This window comes from Bos grunniens, chromosome X (assembly GCF_055505025.1).
Source record: "Bos grunniens cultivar Pamir isolate PY7600 chromosome X, Bosgru_T2T1.0, whole genome shotgun sequence".
Classification (NCBI taxonomy): Eukaryota; Metazoa; Chordata; class Mammalia; order Artiodactyla; family Bovidae; genus Bos; species Bos grunniens.
The window spans coordinates 15,101,620-15,107,619 of NC_141194.1; the positions used below are offsets into that span (position 1 = coordinate 15,101,620).

The 6,000-nt window shown below is 43.4% G+C and overlaps 1 long non-coding RNA gene across 4 annotated transcripts in view; it reads left to right on the forward strand.

Annotated features, from left to right (window-relative positions):
* Positions 1 to 4,438, forward strand: part of LOC147339846 (uncharacterized) — a 116,253-nt gene extending 111,815 nt beyond the window's left edge. The window contains exon 5 of one of the 4 annotated variants that reach the window (XR_015159106.1): positions 3,857 to 4,438. This is a non-coding gene — a long non-coding RNA (uncharacterized LOC147339846). Of the gene's footprint in view, positions 1 to 113; positions 2,119 to 3,856 lie in introns of those variants that run through there. The other 3 variants (XR_015159108.1, XR_015159107.1, XR_015159109.1) reach the window with 3 other exon arrangements.
* Positions 4,439 to 6,000: the final 1,562 nt, after the last annotated feature.

The window sequence follows — 6,000 nt, forward strand, 5'->3', positions numbered from 1 at the left end:
AATTCAAAATCAGTACCACCAGGCTTCTTTTCCTTTCATTTCATGCTTGTGTATCTTTTGTTTCATGTTTAAAATCTTTGTTCCTAATGACATCAACATAACTGTATATTCAGTTTTTCAGGCTGTGAGTGTGTATCAGATCAGATCAGATCAGATCAGTCGCTCAACTGTGTCCGACTCTTTGTGACCCCATGGATCGCAGCACACCAGGCCTCCCTGTCCATCACCAACTCCCGGAGTTCACTGAGACTCACGTCCATCGAGTCAGTGATGCCATCCAGCCATCTCATCCTCTGTCGTCCCCTTCTCCTCCTGCCCCCAATCCCTCCCAGCATCAGAGTCTTTTCCAATGAGTCAACTCTTCGCATGAGGTGGCCAAAGTACTGCAGTTTCAGCTTTAGCATCATTCCTTCCAAAGAAATCCCAGGGCTGATCTCCTTTGGAATGTACTGGTTGGATCTCCTTGCAGTCCAAGGGACTCTCAAGAGTCTTCTCCAACACCACAGTTCAAAAGCATCAATTCTTCGGTGCTCAGCCTTCTTCACAGTCCAACTCTCACATCCATACATGACCACAGGAAAAACCATAGCCTTGACTAGACAGACCTTTGTTGGCAAAGTAATGTCTCTGCTTTTGAATATGCTATCTAGGTTGGTCATAACTTTCCTTCCAAGGAGTAAGCGTCTTTTAATTTCATGGCTGCAGTCACCATCTGTAGTGGCACTGATAACTGAAAACAACTGAAGCTTGTTTTTTGGCAGTTCTTTTTTTCTGGCTATATTAGTGTGTTGTTCAAGTCATGCCCTGTGAAGTTGGGTCAACAACTTGGTATATGGTTAAATTCATTTGTTGCATTTTGTCTCCATTTGTATTCCATTTGGTTTCGTGCTTATGGAAAACACTTATGTTGCTCCAGAGTAAAAGTAGCCCCGAGTGATAATCTTTCCAACAGGGACAATCCCTTTGTCCAGTGGGTAGGACTCTGTGCTTTCACAGCTGAGGGCCCAGGTTCGATCCTTGGTTGGGAAACCAAGATCCCACAAGCAATTCGATGTGGCCAAAAATAGTAACTAAAAATAATCGTTCCAGCAGCCTGGGGTCTAGCACACCAAAAACACTCAAATATTCATTGACTTTTATGATCTGTGTATATGGTTTTTCTAAATCATCCACTAGGGGGATGGTTTTCACAAAGCCAAAGGTATGGAAAGGACAATGGAGTGCCTTAAAGTTAGCTTGATTGAGAATTTTTAGGGTGCTTTGTAAAGGAAAGGTCAGAAGGCATATTTCAATATCCCTAATCTAAATCCTCCAGCTTCACCCAGAGAAGCTGGTCCAAAATTGGCCAGGATGCTAGAGAAACAAGAGTCCCTTATCTCCAATTAATTGTACCCTGGCTCTGAAATCTTCCCCTTGTCTTTTTTTATATTATTGTAGAGACTGTCAAAGTTTATTTTTCTTTAAGAAATGAAACAGATCTTTTTTTATTGAGGTGTAATTGACATACTATATTTCAGATACACAACATAATGATTCAATATTTGTAGCTATTGTGAAATGATCACAATAGGTCTAGAAAACATCCACCACTACACATAATTATGAGTTTTTCCTTGTGATGACAACTTTTAAGATGTAATTTTAGCATCTTTCAAATATGCTGTGTATGACATCCCCATGACTTACTTAGGAGCTTCCCAGGTGGCGCTAGTGGTAAAGAACCCACCTGTCAATGCAGGAGACATAAGAGAGCTGGGTTCGATCCCTGGGTTGGGAGGATGCCCTGGAGGAGGACATGGCAACCCACTCCAGTATTCTTGCCTGGAGAAGCCCATGGACAGAGGAGCCTGGCGGGCTCCAGTCCATAGGGGTGCAAATAGTCAGACGTGACTGAAGTGACTTAGCACAGTACACACATGACTTACTTATTTTATAAAGATGAAAAAATTAATAGCTTCACAAATAAATGGAAAGTTTCACTTGAACCAACCTGAGGATGATAACCAGGGAAACAGTCTTTTAGAAGAGCTCTGAGGACAGTTCTGAAGAGGGGAGGAGAGGGGAAGCCAGTATGTCTGTGACTTTAGAATTGGGTGGGTACAGTCAAGCACACATCTTGCTGGAAGGTTACTGCTCTTCATTCGGGAACAGACATCTGAGTTAATGGTTTTAGTGCTTTTCCAAGTATGGGAAGATGCAGGAAACTGGGTTCATAAAATTTTCACCCAAAAACGCCTAATGGTACCTGGCATCAGTTTTGTCAGTTTTCCCAGAGGACAAAATTCCTCACTCTGATCTTCACCTTGAATTCCTTTTAGGGTATAATTTAGGTCAGTGACTGCAGTGGCTCACAACTGGATTCCAGTAGGACTGGATGGTGGGCAACAATCTTTGTTTTACAAACTTCTCCCTTTAGGTCTTAACTTTGACCAAGGTTTGAGAGGCGTTTTGTGACCAATGTGGCCCACAACACTAGGAATGCTCATCCCCAGGTCAGGCCAGGATTTCTTTGATAGGACCCTGCATGTGCTATTAGGGGACTAGGCCCTCCTGACAGTAGCCCCCAGCCTCTGGATGGCCTGTCTTGCTGGTCTGTTACAGTCAGGAAATGATTCCCTCTTGTTGCTTCTTCCCATAGCTAGAGTTCTGCTATTACCATCATTGATCTTTGAGAGCTATCTATTGGGTGAATGGTTTCAAGTCACTTAGTTATTGTTGCTTTTATCAGAGGCTCAGTCACACATCTGGTAATGCAAGAAACGATCATGTCGTCAAATAGGCAGGATATGAACAGTATAGCTAGTGAGACTAGTAAGGTCTTAAGCAAGTATTTAAGGTGAGAACTTCTGGTAGGTATGGCTCCATACCTCCTCAGGTCCTGTGACCTGGTCTGTTCTGTACCAGTCCGTATCTTTAAGGGAAATGATCTATTGGTGTTGTGCATCAGTTTCACCAAAGCTCTATGCACATGCAGGGTACATGGTGAGTCTTGGTGATCCCATGCAGAATTGAGAGAGGCGTGTTATCTTCTAAGGAGTTTCCATGGCTGGCACTAGAAGAAGAAGAATTGATCTTTCTAGTTGAGCAGGTGTTTCTGCCGTTGGGGAGGTCAGGTTAATGCATAGTGCAGATGAACAGTGCACACTAGAGGGCAGGGAAAAATATTTCTGTTTTACTCGTCTTACCTTAAAATATTAATTTTATTCAGTCAGCCTGAAAGTTGGTACCTTTTGAGCTCCTTCACCCATTTTGCCCCTACCTCAACACAGAAAATGATCTTAAGGATTCTTGGGAAATGGAAATGAACTGATGTCACCTCCCTGTTTCTATCTGTTCAAGGGCTTTCCATCCCATGCAAGGAATAATTCAATTTTCCATCTCACACACACACACACAAATCCCACTAGAGCTCTACTTGTCCTGGTGTCTTTTCTAATTCATTTCCCATCTCCCTGCCTGCTCTATGCCCCTGTAGTCTCTTGCTCCTCTTGTGATTGCTGTAACCTACAAAGTTTATTTCCACCTTAGAGTTGGTATTTGTTGATCCCTCTTTGCAAAGCTCACCTTGGGTTCTTTGCACAGTATCTCCCCGTTTGCAATCCAGTCTCTGCTCCCAGGTCTCCTACTCAGAGGAGCGTTTGTTTGTTTGTTTGTTTTAATTTTTATTGGCGTATAGTTGCTTGACAGTGTTGTTTTAGTTTCTGCTGTACAGCAAAGTGAATCAGTTACTGTAGACATTTATCCATCTTTTTTGGATTTCCTTTCCATTTCCATCACAGAGGTGTGTTTCTGATCTTCCTCTGGTTGTTTAGTTTCTAAGTGGTGTCTGACTCTCTTACAAACCCATGGACTGTAGTCCAGCCTCTGCTGTCCACAGGATTTCCCAGGCAAGAATACTGGAGTGGGTTGCCATTTCCTCCTCCAGGGGATCTTCCTGACCCAGGGATGGAAGTCGCGTCTCCTGCATTGCAAGCGGATTCTGTACCACTAATGCCGCCAGGGAAAAGCCTCCATTCCCTTGTTGTTGTTGTTCAATTGCCAAGTCGAGTCCTACTCTTTGCAACCTTATGGACTGGATGGGAAGCCTTCAATTGATGAGTGTGGTGACCCAAGGACAAAAGAGCAGATAAAACCAAGGAGGGTCTTGGAATGCAGGAACAGAAAAACCAGATCCTTATCCTGCCCTCCCCCATGTTGTAACTATTAATGGAACAGTATAACCTGTCTCTCCTTCTACCCCATTGGGAGAAGGTATTTGCCCTACTCTTCCCCGACCCAGCATACATGCCTCATCCAATCAGCAAATGACCTGCAAGACCCCTATCCCACGCCTTGTACCCTGGGTATAAAAGTGGACTAAGGACCCCTGTTCGGTTCTCCCTTGAGCTGGCCTGCTGTTCTAACAGCGTCTCCCATTCTAATAAACTTTATTCTTTCATTCTGTCTCATGTCTGGAAATTCTTTTCCAACCTGCGCCTGGGCCACGACAATGAGGAGGTTGAAAAGCTGAAAGCTGAGTCAAATAGTCCTAAGGCTTTAGGATCTATGATGATATCTGTGCAGAAAAACAGACTGTCATAGAGACAGTCCCTTCTTCTTAGGGGCAGTTTGAGCCCTCATTAAGGCTACAAGTAAAACTTTAAACCAACTGTCTTGTGTTTCCTGAGTTAGCTCACACGGGTGTCTTTTAATAATGTCATTAGCCTTTTCAACTTTTTCTGAAGATTGGGGTCTCCAGGAACAGTGTGATATTCTATTCCTAGAGCTTTTGCCACCCCTGAGTTATAGCAGCTTTAAAGACGGAGCCATTGTCACTCTGAACTTTAGAGTTTAAGACCCCACTTACATCATGAGAAGTCAGTATAGTAAAATTTTGCCCATTAGTAAATTTATGAGCTTTAGGCATTAGCAAAATAGTAACAATTGCCCTTATACAATGTTGCCATAGCCTTTTTTTTCAGTAACAACTCTGATCCTGTGGGCAAGCTCAAAGTTGGAGCCTGTAAGAGAGCAGTTTGAAGAGCCTTAAAAGCTTCACTTTTCACTTTCATGCACTGGAGAAGGAAATGGCAACCCACTCCAGTGTTCTTGCCTGGAGAATCCCAGGGACAGGGGAGCCTGATGGGCTGCCATCTATGGGGTCGCACAGAGTTGGACACGACTGAAGTGACTTAGCAGCAGCAGCAGCAGCAAAAGCTTTTTGAGTCTCTGGGGACCAAACCAACTTGTTGGTTTGGGCCTACTAAGTCTCAGTTATATGTTTATAGGCTTTATAGGCTGGGCAAGATCCCCATAACCCAGAATCCAAATGTGGCAGTAGCCTGTAATGCCCAAGAATCCTCTCAATTGTCTTAGTCATATTAGGTTCATTTAGGAATTTCAGACAATGAAGTATAAGGATTAGACACTTATTATTCATATATCTTGAACAAGTCTCCATTTATCATTTGACTTTTTTCCACCCAAAATAGGAATGTTGTCGGGACTGTTACAGGAAATTAATAGCCCCTGCTCCTTTAAATTCTCAAAGATGGGTTTTAACCCTTCCTTAACACCTCAAGTTTAATGGATACTGCTTTTGATGTGAAAATGGGTGAAGGTCTTTGAGCTTGATAAAGATAGGAACAGCATTGTGTGCTCGACCTACAGTTTTTCCATCAGCCCACACTTTAGGATTTACATTTTGTTCAATTAATGGGAGAGAAAGAGCAGAGGCCTGGACCTTGCTCAGTATATCCCTCCCCAGAAGCGGTGAGGGAGACTCTGGCACGATTAGAAACTCAAGAAAACAGCACAGAGTCCCAGTTGTAGCTTAAAGGATGACTGACATAATAGCATTTGGCTGGTCCAGGCAGTCCGATTATGGTAGTAGATCCAGAGGAAAGTGGACCAGGGACTTCAGTGAGCACAGAGAAATTTGCCCCAGTGTCCAAAAGAAATCAACTGATTGGCCCTCCACAGTTATTAATACATGGGGTTCCTCAGGTGTAATTAGGATGG